This window comes from Tenrec ecaudatus, chromosome 7 (assembly GCF_050624435.1).
Source record: "Tenrec ecaudatus isolate mTenEca1 chromosome 7, mTenEca1.hap1, whole genome shotgun sequence".
Taxonomy (NCBI): domain Eukaryota; kingdom Metazoa; phylum Chordata; class Mammalia; order Afrosoricida; family Tenrecidae; genus Tenrec; species Tenrec ecaudatus.
In genome coordinates, this window is record NC_134536.1 from 118,510,063 (window position 1) to 118,523,988 (window position 13,926).

Genomic DNA, 13,926 nt, shown 5'->3' on the forward strand with positions numbered 1-13,926 from the left:
TGATCAATGTTGAAGCGCTTTCTAATCCTTCATTTTGGCTCCTGTCAGAGTAATAAACAGTTGCAAATTTTCTAGGTCAGCTAAATAATAAAACTGCTGTGGACATAAATTAGCATGAGTTGTTCTTTGGATTATAATATAATCTGAAAATCAATAGTCCAATATCTCTGTAACTGTATGTTTTTATTTCTTTTGGGAATTTCTGTTTGGGATTTGCTGCCGAATTTAACTGTGTGATTCCACCCACTGCAGTTGTGCCATAGGGCCCTGTGGACAGAGTAGAACAGCTCCTACTAGGCTGTGGATCCTCCCTGGAACAGACAACCTCATCTTTTCCCCTTGACATTTGCTGTTGGGTTTGAACCACTGGCCTAGAGGCTAGCAGGATGTAACCCCCCTATGCCGCTGGGACTCCATGGTTGAAACCAGATTGGCAGGAACTGCTGAGCTGGAGGCTCATTATCCTACTATCTCTGCAGAAGTTTGAACATATTAGCCACTCCCTTGGAGAGAAATGAAGCATTCTGCTTCTGGGATGATTTATAGCTTCGCAACCTGGGAGGGGCTTCTGTTAGGCAGATAGGCAGGGATGGGATGTCCATTGATGCACGCCCAAGAGAGCCAAGCACGAGAACAAAGGGTAACGCGCTGCACATGCTGACAAGCCTAGGTTTACCAACTGTGGACACGGGTGGGCATTAAGCATGGACCGGACCACCCGGGCCAGGTGAATTCAATCCAGCCAATGGGGTTGATCTGGGGTCATCCACCATGCCTCCCCCTGGAATCCTTGAAAAGTCAGGAGTCAGTGGGAGAGAGGAGGAACTGAGGAGAGAACATGAGCAAGAACTTGAGACAGTCTTTGGAGGAAAAATTGGGAGAGAGATCTTTGCGTGACGCCGAGCAGTCACTGCCAGGATGCATGGTCATGAGGAATCCTATGGGTGTCGGGTAAAACCTGAAACTTCTTCCAACTCACATTAAGCTCACTTGGATCATGAGCCAGGCTTCGGTGTGAATTCTTTATCATGTGGAGCCAAGGACCTAGGTGTAACTCTATCCCCAGAGAGATCTTCCATTAACTGGTTCCGTGTTGGATATACAAGTTAAAGAGCGAGCTACAAGGAATCCCCTCCCTCCCATCTTGGTCTCACTGGTTTCGGCATTCTCTGGACTCTTTTCACCTCACCACCCCCTGGGAGATGGCGCGTAACTTGGAAGGAGTCAGGCTGAACTGCTTCAGCAACAGATGGATGGCTCCCCGAGGCGACCCATGAAGACAGTAGTAATGTATTCCCGTGCCCCTCTCATCCTTTTGGTGTTCGGGATTTTACGTCTGTCGCTCTGTGCTCACCTTCTTTGGAGTTTGCATGAATTCCCCAGGCTGGATTCCTGGGAGGAAGCTGGGACGCTGTGGCCTGAAGGTCATTCCCCAAACCTCTTTGCATCTCAATTGCCCAATGCTGGCTTCTCTCTAGGCCGCAAGTGGCAGCACCCATTTTCCGCACCATGTGAGTCGCCGCGCCCTGGCAGCATAGTGTCACCTGGTGTCCGCCATTTTTGTTACGGGTCAACGGAGCACGTGACCCTGCCAAGATGGCGCCCACCGCTCCAACTGCTGGGGGTGGGGGGCGTGGGGGCGGTGCCTGGGTAGCTAGCCCCTCCTCTGGTCCCAGGAGCTAGCCCCTTCTTTAGTCCTGGAGCCAAATGATCCCCTTCGCCCCACCCCCATTCCCTATTAGCTTCCTTTGCTCTTCCAAACAAGCTGCTTTGGTGTTCTACCTGTGTGGGTTTGGTATTTAATTCCGGTTGATTTTCTGTGGCCCAGGCCTAGGCCAAAGGTGTTCGGAAGCCAAGCCAGAGTAACTGTTGGCTTTTGCCTTCCAGTGATGCTGCCTCTGGCAATTTCTGGGACAGCTCTTAATGCAGCTCCACCGCCAGCATGCTCCAGCCAGAAATTCTGATTCTTTAAGGGTTCACGAGTTGCCTGATTGACATCCCTTCCCTTCAGAGAACTGAGAGTCTTCTCCAGCCAGCAGGCATCTTTGAAGGCCGTGGGGCCATGCCATACAGTGACCCTCATAGCTTGTGATTTGGAAATCGGTCAGACCAAAATATCACCAATGGTCTCCGACTCCTCCTGGGCGGGTGCACCTGCCTAAGGCCCTAGATTCACAACACTGCAGACATGGGTGCTAAACCTGTGATTATCTAACCTTGAGGCATCGAGCTCTTGATAATCTTCATGTATTTGCTTTCCAGATGGGGAGACCAGCTCGACACCCAGGAATTGCCCCCTCGGATGCATGCTGTTCAATTGGGAAAGTGGTGGGAGATGCCGTACATTAGAGCATTCTTCCTTTTAAGGAAGAACAGGGATCTGTAATCCCAGTGCCCCAGGACCCCCTGAGGGACCCTAGACTCGAGGGCAACTATTGCCTCAACCCTGAAGCAGCCCAGAGTATTCTCCCTGTAGTGGAGGCAGCAGGGGAGCTCGGTCCCCAAGCAATTTACAAGCCTTTTGCTCTAATTGAACTCAAGCAAATTACAAGTGACTTGGGCAGTTACCCTAACAAACCCGAACACCACATAGAACACTTCCAGCACCTCACTCCAGCCTGTGATTTAACCTGGAAAGATGTAGTGGTCATACTGGGACAGACCATGACGGAGTTTGAGAAAGAGTGTGTGCTCAAAGGTGCTAGGAAGTTTGCAGAGGAGTTACATGTGGTAAATGAAAGGTGTCCTGTTGGGGAAACTGCTGTACCTTTAACAGATCCTGCTTGGAGTCATAGTGAGGCTCAGCACAAGTGGGCATGGAAACATTTCCTGATGTGCATCACGGGCAGACTAAAGTCAGGCAGGCAAAAAGCCATTAATTATGCCAAGGTGACAGCGATTCACCAGGGACCTACCGAGTCTCCTGTAAGCTTCTTAGAGAGGCTAAAGGAAGCCCTAAAGAATCATAGTGCTGGAGACATTGATTCCTATGAGGGGCAAGTCCTGCTCAAGGACAACTTCCTCACACAGGATGCACAGGACATTCGCAAGAAAGTCTAAAAACTAGTGCAACGGCCAGTGAAGGAGCTACCTTGGAGTAGATGGTGGCTTGTGCCAATAAAGCTTTTTACAATAGCGAGCAGGAAAGGGAGGCTCAAGCCAGGGAGAAGGAGGAAAGAAAGGACATTAGGCATGCCCAGGTATTGGCTGCACTCAATAGCAGATGCCCGTCGAATGCCTCCCAGGTTTCCCAGACTTTTGTACCAGGTACCAAATGCTACATTGCCAGCGACCGGGTTATTGGGCTAGGAACTACCCTGACCGGAACGAGCCTCCTCAGATACTATGTGTTCATTGTGAGCAGACAGGCCACTGAGCTGGCCTCTGTCCTAAGGCCCAAAACCTGGAAGGAAGGCACCCACAGGCCAGCTGGCAGCTGGCAACGGAGGAGCAGGATTGAAGGCGCCCGGTCTGGACGGCCCAGCAGCAAGAGTTAACTGTTACTGGTCTGAAACCTAAGGTGAGCATCGGTGTGGCAGGAAGGTCAGTAAACTTCCTTTTAATACTGAAGCCACCTCTGTCCTTATTTCCTTCCCTGGACCCCTGGCACCCCACACCTGCTCCATCCTGAAAGTGTCAGGAAAACCTGTAGTTTAACATTTTACTGAGCCTCTCAGATGTCTTTGCAATAACTTCTATTTTTCTCATAGCTTCTTAGTGATACTTCAATGTCCAGCTCCTCTCCTAGGCTGAGAACTGCTGTCGAACCTGCACACCTGCATAATCATCGGGCCCCATCCTGGTCCCTCTACAGCTTCCAATTGCTCCTCACAGTGGAGGAGCCTCAGATTCCCCCACAGCAACCGTGGGAGCAGACAAATACTCCTGTGAGCCATTGGACAGTCTTAGGATGATATTTCTTCACCACCCCAGGACAGATAAGGCCTACCCAGTTGATTCTAATTCAAATCCCTCACAGCCTTTAGGCCAGTGAATACCTTTCCTCCGTTTCTGTGTTTAAAATGACCAAACTCTGTGACACTAACCTAACTTCAAGGGTACTGCCACCTTACAATCTTACCCATGTCTCACTTAAGCTGTTCACCTGTTGTTTGTTTTCCAGTTCACAGGTTCCCAAGGCCTCTAAACCAAGTGTGCCAGCTCCAGGACCACTGTCTCTTAAACCCACCTCGACCTTATCTATCCTGGGCTCTAAATGGACAACCCCTTCTAAAAGAGTAGGAAGGGTATGGACCCAAAACCCCACTTTACCCCCTTTGCCAGCAGCAAGTAGCTAGAGATATCGTCATCTAGTACCCCAAAGATTTGGGTCCATATCTCTTCAGGGGGAAATGTTAGGCAGATAGGCAGGGATGGGATGTCCATCGACGTATTGCCAAGAGAGCCAAGCACAAGAACAAAGGGCGGCCACTGCACATGCTCAAAGTCCTAGGTTTTCCTGCGGTGGGCAGGAATGGGCATTAAACCTGGATCGGCCCACCTGGGCCAGGTGAATTCAATCCAGCCAATGGGGTTGATCTGGGGTCATCCACCACGCCTCCCTCTGGAATCCTTGAAAAGGCAGGAGCCGGGGGAGACAGGAGGAACTGGGGGGAGAACCTAAGAAAGAGCTTGTGACAGTCTTTCGAGGATAGCTTGGCAGAGAGATCTTTGCGTGACGCCGAGCAGTCTCTGCCAGGCTGCATGGTCGGGAGGAATCCTATGGGTGCCGCGTAAACCTGAAACTTCTTCTAACTCTCATTAAACTCACTTGAGTCATGAGCCAGGCTTCGGCGTGAATTCTTTCTCGTCTGGAGACAAGGATGGAGGTGTAACTCTATCCCCAGGGAGATCTTACACTTGCTCATGTTAGGTTTTGGGGCCAGCTGCCTCCTTTTACATTGTGTTTTGTATAAGCCCTTTATTTTTTGTTACACTCTTGGTCTCATAAACCAGTGCCCCTGACAATCGTCTCTTGTCAAAACCAAACCCAAACCTCTTGTTAGTTCTCTCTTACATACACAGGATCCTGTTCCTCCCTTTTATCCAGTGTCCCTAGGTGTGGGGTAAGTCACGGTCACTTCCTAGATATGAGCAGTTCCTCTCTCTCCTGTCCTGTGACCCTCCATGGTACTCACCCACATTCCCGTCTCTAGTTGATGGAAATGGGCTCCTCCCTCCTCTGAAAACTTTCCTTCTGAGGGACCTTCTCTGAATTCACCTCCACGAATCGGACTTTTATTTTGTCCTGTCTTTTTTACCCTCTTTAACCCTGGGTGCCTCGCTTCCGTCCCCACTTACACCTAAACCCCCAGGTGCAACCCCAGATTCCCCACCTCCAATGCCTACACAGAGTACTCCGCCCAGCAGTTTAGGGGACTCGACAATGAAAGCGGACTGTTCATTACAGGCTGTTTAAATCTCTGTTCTATCCAACAAGTCAAGGAGGAAAGTCCATGATTCCCTCCTATTCAAACAACACAGAAAGAGCAGCGCAGACCCCTTTGCAAACAGCCTCCCTCAGGGTATTGGTGTCACGCTCCTTCTGGTCTCTCTGTGCCTCCTCTAAGATCTTCCCTTACTGGTACTTCTCCCCAGCCCCATGTAGAGCTTTCCGAGTCTCTTGAACGACTTCAAGTGGGACCCAGACTCAAGTGTTTGTTCATGCCGTGAATTCCTCTCCTTCTTGGGAGATCCACTCCTGCAGGGAACGTCCCTTGACTCCCAGCCAGAGGAACAAAAGGTCAGTCTCCTGTCTCTCTCTCCTCCTCCAAAAAGGGGTCCTGCCTCTTCCTTGCCCTGCACTCGCCCCACTGCCTCATTCAACATTACTCTCTGTCCTTGATTATGAGGTCATGTTCGCCTTGGGGCAACCACGTGCCCTCTGTAAATGTGATTGGCCCGTCTTTAAAGTTGGGTGGCCTCCAGAGGGAAGTTTTGACCCCTCCCCAGTCGCTGGGGTCTGGGCTGTCCTCAGTGGAGACCCAGGCCTTCCAGCTCAGTTTGCATCCATTGATCAAAGGCTTGCCCTAGCAGAGTCTCCCCCTTTGTGGCTAAAACCGAAAGCTGAATTTGACTCTCTAAGCCTGTTCTGTGTCTAAGCCCCAGGCTCCTGTTCTCCCTGATTCCGTTTCTGAGGATCTTCTCCCACGTGGAGACCGGGTAGTGTAGAAAAACCAAAAACCAAACACCACATCCTGTCAAACTGCTCTAAATGTGACCCCCCAGACACTAGACACAGCGGAAATGCGTGTTCTTCTGCAGTCTGAGGAAGAGGAAATGCCGCTGGAAGCACAGCACCCTCTCCGGAGCTACTCTGATACAGTGAGAGCTGTTCTGCCAACGGCTGGGAAGGAGGTGGAAGTCCCCTTTGTTCAGGCATTTTTGCTCTGGAAAGACAGTAAAGAGCTGTGTTCCAAATGCATCCTATGCCTGGTGTCTGGAGCTCCGCCCCTTGCTGAACTACACTGCCCTCTAGTGTTAAACCTGTTAAAGCCGAGAAAGAATAGGGACCCTCCAGTGGTCTTCCTTTGTGATCGGGAAGTTAAATTGAGTCTGGGTCAGCAATAAGAATAGTAGACGACAGGATGTGCCCAAACTTGAGCCAATGTCAGCCTAATTGCACAATATTCTGCTTTTGTACACTGCAGCTTTTGGAAAACCCACATGCTGGTACAAGCAGTTTTGGGGGAAAATTGCAAAGTAGATAAGGTAAAGTTCAACTTAAAAAAAAAAAGGCACTGGTACGTGTTGTGCCTATAAAAGTTTGGTAAAGGTAGTTGAATGTATTCGTTGTTAATCGAGTCATAAGACTTCCCACCAAATTGAGCTCAATCATCTTAAAAGCAAAAAAGGCGCCTATTCAAATAATCTAAACTTGTAATAGATATCTCCCAGGACCCCACCCTGGCTTGGAATTTGGCTTAGAAGAACCCAGTAATAATTCTAGGAGAGACTAGGACAGGTTTTGAGAAAGAGCGAGTACTAAGAAAAGCTGGAAGTGTCATTGCAGATGACCTGCACGTGAGGAAAGTGAGTGTCCAGTAGGAGAATCAGCTGGGTCCCACGCTGACCCCACCTGAAATCGCAATAATCCCATGAACGAGTGGGCCAGAAACATTTTCTAGGATTTGTCCAAACGAATAAAATCAGGCCGGCACAAGGCCATCAATTCTTCTAAGGTAGCAACAATTGGCTAGGAGCCTAAGAAAAGAATTGTCAGCATCTTGAAATGACTGAGAAGACGCCTGCATGAGCACACTATGTGAGACGTAAACTCATACACAGGGCAGCCCATTTAAAAGACAAATTTCTCACAGGCTACATCAGACATTCAGAAAACCCAGGCGTCAGTGCAAGAGCCCGAAGACACTGCGGTAGACCAGATGGTTATTAAGCCAAATGCAACCTTTTCTAATAAAAACAGTCAACAAGAGGCTCGGGTCAGAGGAACGTAAAACAAGGAGAGGAGCTAGGCATGCGCACACGCCCTGGCCGCCGCAGCTCATCAGCACCCATCCACTGCCCCCCTGGTTCTGAGACACAGGGTGCAACGTGCTATGTGTGTTGGCATTTATGACACTGGGCAAAGAAGTGCCCGAACAGAAATGAGCTTCCAGACAGGCCATGCTATTATTAGAAACAAACTGGCCACGGCGGCACTCCATCCTATGGGGAAGACCCAAGAGAAGAGCCGTGCGCTGGCAAGCCGGTTAATGCTAACCAAAGACTGAAGCAGTCCAGCAGGCTGGCCCAGCAGCAAAGGACTGCCTGAACTGCTCGGAAACTCCAGGTGTGCCGGCTGTGGCAGGTAGGCAGTCTTTTATTTTTGGTGGTGCTGTTTACTGTCTCTGAATTCCCTTGGATACCAAGGAGTCGCTTGGCACTTAAAATTAATTTATTATCTCCACTGGGCTTGGAGACTGCAATCCTTGGGGCAAGTAAAAAAAAAAAAAAAGAATGAGCATTAAAAACTAGCCCTCCTTAAGTGGAGAGCAAATGCTTTGAATACGATTAGGGCAAAGAATGTACGGATGTGCTTTATACATTTGATGTATGTATATGTGTGGATTGTAATAAGAGTTGTATGAGCCCCTAATAAAATGTAAAAAATAAATAAATAAAATAAAACATAGAATCTAAAAATAAAACCAAAACCTAGCCCTTGGGAAACACAAGAAACTCAAATGAACTGGAAAACATGTACTGTCAGTACCTCTGTGACGTCTCAGAATCGCCTCGTGGCACCCCCAGGTTTAAGCCCCATACAGTGCAATATGGGCACCCTTTCTTCCTACCAGAGCCGGTTCTAAATGCCAGTGTCCTTACCAAAGCAAAATGCCATTCATGTAGCCCAATGCCAAGATATATTTGTCAAAATGCGCTTACCCAGATCCAAGGGGGAACTGGCCAACTTTAGCCTTCCTTGAGACCTAGTTCTTATCAAACTTAAAGAGCTGGGTCCCTCAAATCGCAGCTCTGGTCAGCCTGGAAGAATCCTTTCTCAGTAATTCTGTCTACCCCCAACTGTCATTAAAAATTCCAGGACTAGGCCATCTAGGTCAGAAGCAAAAAAGCCCACATGTAAGAAGCACAACGGCCAGTGCTATCATGAGGTGCCAAAGGACCAGGTATAAGGCATCATGCAAAAAAAAATATATGTGTGTGTGTATGTGTATATATATATGTATATGTGTGTGTGTATACACATATATATATACCATATTAAATAAAGGGGGAAGTGCAGAGTGCAGACCCAAGGCCCAAGTGTCGGCCAATGGAGATCCCCTCATAGAGTGGTTTAGGAGAGGAGATGGGTTAATTAGGGTGCGAGGTAGTACCAATGAAGAACACAGCTTTCCCCCAGATCCTGGATGCTTCCTCCCCCAACTACCATGATCCGAATTCTACCTTGCAGTGCTGGATAGGGCAGAGGTTGTACACTGGTACATATGAGGGTTGGAGGTACAGGGAATCCAGGGTGGACGATACCTTCAGGACCAGGGGTGTGAGGGGCGAGGCTGGGAGAATGGAGGGTGAGTGGGTTGGAATGGGGGAACTGATTACAAGGATCCACATGTGACCTCCTCCCTGGGAGATGGACGGCAGAGAAGAGGGGGGAAGGGAGACTCCGGATAGGGCAAGATATTACAAAATAACAATGTATAAATTATCAAGGGCTCATGGGGGATGGGGGAGCGGGGAGGGAGAGGTAAAAAAGGAGGAACTGATGCAAAGGGCTTAAGTGGAGACGACCAAATGCTTTGAAAATGATTAGGGCAAAGAATGTACAGATGTGCTTTATACAATTGATGTATGTATATGTATGGATTGTGATAAGAGTTGTATGAGCCCCTAATAAAATGTTAAAAAAAATTTTTTTTAGTCAAGTTGTGTTAAGAAACCAAGGCGACCTTCACTGAATTATTACCTTTTTCTCTCCTTACAAACAAGTGTCCCCCGGTAGCACATGGATTCTCCCCTTTTAAATTATGTTTGGCAAACCTCCCCCACGTGTCCTTAGTCTGTCGGAGGTATCAGCAGAACAATGCGCTCTGCTCCCAACAGCTGGCCGCCCTGGGTCTCACCAGGTTAAAGACCATCACCCCTGACCGTACACCACTCCCAGCCACCCTTTTATGCCTGGCAACTTTGTTTTCATAAAGAATTCAGAAAAAGAGCCGCTGTAGTCTCCTGCACAGGACTTGGCAAGTTATTGTAACCACCACTACTGACGTCACAGGTGCGGGTCAAGCAGCGCGGGCCCGCTGCACACGAGGCAAACCAGCCAGCACATCCACTGGGGTTGCTGGTCCTGGCCATGAACCCTTCCACCCCAAACTCCAGGGAACCCGTCCCTGCACGTCATGCTTCTCCTGCTGTGGCTCCTCCCAATAACTGCCGCCCCCTACGTTAGAGCTTCCTATCGCTTTCCCCTCTCGCTCTGTACCTCACAATATAGAGCGCTGATGTCTCCTGGGCCCCGGTCAGGGGCACTCTGTCCCTAAGGTTTCCTATCTAAAGATAGCAAAGAGAGCTGCTTGCACTTGCAAGCCCTGCCCCCTTCCCACATAGGAATAGCAGTGCAGCCGCCCACCGAGCAGCCTCTGCCAGAGTTGTAATGGGTCAAGGCCCAAACTGACTACAAGAAACATTTTGTTTGAAATGCCACCTGCTTTTTAAAACTTGTAGAGGAAAATTCTCATCTAGAATACCATCCTGCTTGCCTTTCCAATGTAATTAAGTAACAATTTGTTTGACATTGCACCCCCACTCTCCCATTACCTCCCAAACAAAACCAAACCCGGTGAGAGAGTTCAGTTTTATTGTGCCAACCTGACCGATAAACGCATGTGGGATTAATTGAGGGCGGAGAGATAACTGGCCCAGTGATCCTCGCCTTTCTAGTTCTCCAGGCTCTTGCTTTCTGATGGTTGGACCAGGGTGCAGCTGCATTAGCCAGTTCCCTGCTTCAGCTAGCAAGGCTCACTTCCTGTAAGACATCCCTGAGGAGAAGCCACATGGACTTACCCCAATGCAGCCCTGGGTGCTGGAGCAGCCGTGTGGAGACCTCTGCCAGAGCTGAGATGCTTACACGTTCTCTGACTCGGTGCTCCTCCTGCAGTCGGCATCATTGCGTCTGTGGAGGACTTTGTAGATTAGTGTCGGACACATGTGCTAATGTTGGACTTTTGGGCTTGGACAGCACTTGTGGAGATGTGTTTTGCTGTGCACTTACCCTTTACATAAAACAGTCTCTTATACATATGAGTTTCTGTGTATTTGTTTCCCTAATTTACCCAGACTAACTTGCCTGCAATACTGATTTAAAGCACTGCGTAGCTGGAACTGAAATGCAAGACACCTGTCCTGTGACTTAGTACAATGAGTACCCCAGATCTATGTGTCAGGAAGGCCTCAAGCTCATAACCCCGTAAGCCCCCGCCCTGAGTGTGCAGTGCCTCTCATGGTCCCCTTTCCCTGGGGTTCCGTGTCGCAGGGTCTGCAGCTTGGGGACTGCTGCCTTGCTGAAAGGTGACGCTCATGTACACCTGCTCTCTGAAACCATAAATGCAGATGTCAGCACCCCACATCTTCCTCTAGAATTACTAAATCAACAGCTAGCTCCCCTGGCTGAAGTAGTAGTACAAAATTGCTGGTGTCTAAATACACTCTTTTTTGTCCCAAGGTGGTTTGTGTACAGCCCTTGGAGAAAGTAGTTGTTTTTAAGCTAATAAATCTGGCACGATCACGAATACAGCGTAACAAGTAACAGATAATATGGAGTGAAGACAAAGATGTAGAGGCTCATCAGTCTTGGCATCCATCACGATGTGACGACCCCACGGCTTACCTCTTTACTAACAGGAACAACCGGACCCTTTTTATAATCCTATTACTGCCTGTGTGTGTGTCACTGCCTCTTTAAGTTCATACAGACGGAAATCAAGCCTGCAAAACTATTCATTGTTGAGCATTCCTATGAACCAGTAGGTCAGGAAGAAACTGTTTTCTTGGCAAAGTAAGCTGCTAAACGATTTTAGAAGTCACGAACGGGAGTGGGGGATGTAGTACCCCACCACAATGAACTCCAGGGTCACTATACCAGGTCACCTGAGTGTAGCTGTTTTTGTGATAAGGCAGGGCCACTTTTCAGCTATTGTAACTCTGTCACTGCTAGCCCGTTACCATTCATTGCTGACGGTCCTTGTCAACCCGTTTATCTGGTAAGTTCTCATTTCTCGTAATAGCATGACACCACCTGCCCTGTTGCTGTTCATTCCACAGTTTAAAAAAACCCTTTTAATCATTCCAGGGCACGAGCCTATCTGGCAGTAGCCAGCAGTCAAGGCGTATCCATCTTTTACTTTCATGTGGGTTTTGTTCCAGCCCTACAGGCATGTAGGCGAAGGGAGAAGCTTCCAGTCAGAACCAATATCATGTGCCAAGGTTCAGAGGCTGGTGAGGCTGGCTTGCGTGTAGTGGAGAGAGGAAGATATGCCATAGAGGTGCCAGTTTCAGCAAGTGAAAAATGGGGTAAGCAATTAAATGTGAATTTTAAATGAACAGCGATTAATCTTTTTTTGTATAAGCTTATCCCAAAAAGTACTTGGAATGTACTTATACAAAATATGATCCATATATTTTGTCAAAAATCCACACAGCAGGGGATTAAATATAAATATACATATATATACTCATATAAATTTTATTTTATATTTTAAAATTTATTGTTAATTGGGAGTTAATATATATATATATATATATCCTATCACTCCATAGTTCAATCACATCAAACAGTGTTGTACAATTGCTACCAGTTTCAAAACATTCCTTTCCTTGGTGAATGACATGAAATCAGCTCCGTTTTACCCAGCCCCCACCCCACCTCCCTGCCCCCAAACCCTTGTTCTACTTGCTGTGCCTATAGATTCATCAATCCTGGGGTTCTATCCCAAAAAACAAATAGGACAGCTTCAAGAGGGTAATTCCCCAATGACATAACACCTCTGAGATAAACCCTAACGTGAACAAAAAAATACAGAACATACGAATCCTATGCTTTCTCTGGCAACATGCTGCTAGACAAGACCCCAGGATGTCATCCTTTTGGTACCTTACTTCCTGAAATACTGTCATCCTCCCACCACACACAGATACACAGAAGTTTGCAACTTTGTATCCTGGTCAAGAGAATCCTAACAGTTTCTCCAAATCCAGTCCCCACTGGCTGCCAGAGAGAGTCAAACACATCTGCAGTCTTTGTTTAAAGGCATGTACAACCTTGAAACGAAACACAATAACTTGTTGTTTGTGACTTGCTCTTTGATAATCTAGGACACCCGGGGTGGTTCCGGAAGAGGTGGGGGAGTGGCTAACTGCACTCTGAGTCTCTGGGCTGAGAAGGATTGATTTAACTGCGTACACCGGTTCCGAAGACAAGAGCTGGTGGGTTGTGAGCTAAGCAGGGAGCAGCGCTTTGTGCGGTGAGTACTGATGCAATTTACCTTCACATGCTATTCCCTGGCCTCACTTGTCGAGAGCTAGAGAAAGATGTCAAAACGGTGTCTTTAGAACAGGAGAGACCTTGTTTTGTGGGCTCATTGGACCTGTTCGGTGTGGGTCAGCGAGTTTTGGTGTGAGTAAGCCAGTGTGAGACTGATTGATCTCTGCAGCAATGTGAAGCATGAAGCATGTAGAGAAGAAGGACAGGAGAAAGATGAGCTACATTAGAGGGAAAGGAATCGTTTCAGGTTTCGTGAGAGCATGTCCAGGGCCAGAGGGAGTATAACCATTTATGGTACTGTTGCTTTTCCAGTAGAGCTGACTCAATTTTAACAGAAGTCAATACACATTTGCTCTACATTTAAATTTGGTGGACTGGCCGGCAAGAGGGACAGGAGTCTAGTTGTTTCTTAGCCTCTGCTTGCCCCTTGAGCCTCTACCTCCTACTGAGAAAAAGCCACCCCTGCCCACCTAATTAATGCCTGGGCCCTGAAATGAATCCAGCCCTGTAAGAAATGAGCTGCTCTGGTGGTGTCACGAACTGGGAAATCGGCCGCAAAACACAAGAGCAGCTTGTGTCCTTGAGCCCTTCTGTGGGAGAAAGAGGAGACTGTCTGCTCCCATACAGACTGAGTCTCAGAAAAACGGAATCCATCGCAGTCCGAAAGGACCTGGGGCTTGGGTTGGGTTTGGGGTTGGTTTCCTAAGAAACACTCAGTGACAATGTCCAGTCGAGATGCCACTGGCCAGGCAGGGTTTCGTAGGTGTCGTTCTGATCCAAGATGCAAGAGGGGTTTATAGCGAAGGGTGATCTAAAAACTTGTAGGTCGGTCAAGATAGGTAGAGATTTTAATCTTCTAATGTGAGAGAAGCTAGATTTATAACCAAACAGAAAGGACAATCATCCCTTTCACGTGAATT

At 48.1% G+C, this 13,926-nt stretch overlaps 1 protein-coding gene across 1 annotated transcript in view; it reads right to left on the reverse strand.

Annotated features, from left to right (window-relative positions):
• TMEM14A (transmembrane protein 14A) overlaps positions 1-13,926 on the reverse strand; it is a 248,263-nt gene that overhangs the window by 144,797 nt on the left and 89,540 nt on the right. The gene's annotated exons all lie outside the window — the stretch shown is intronic.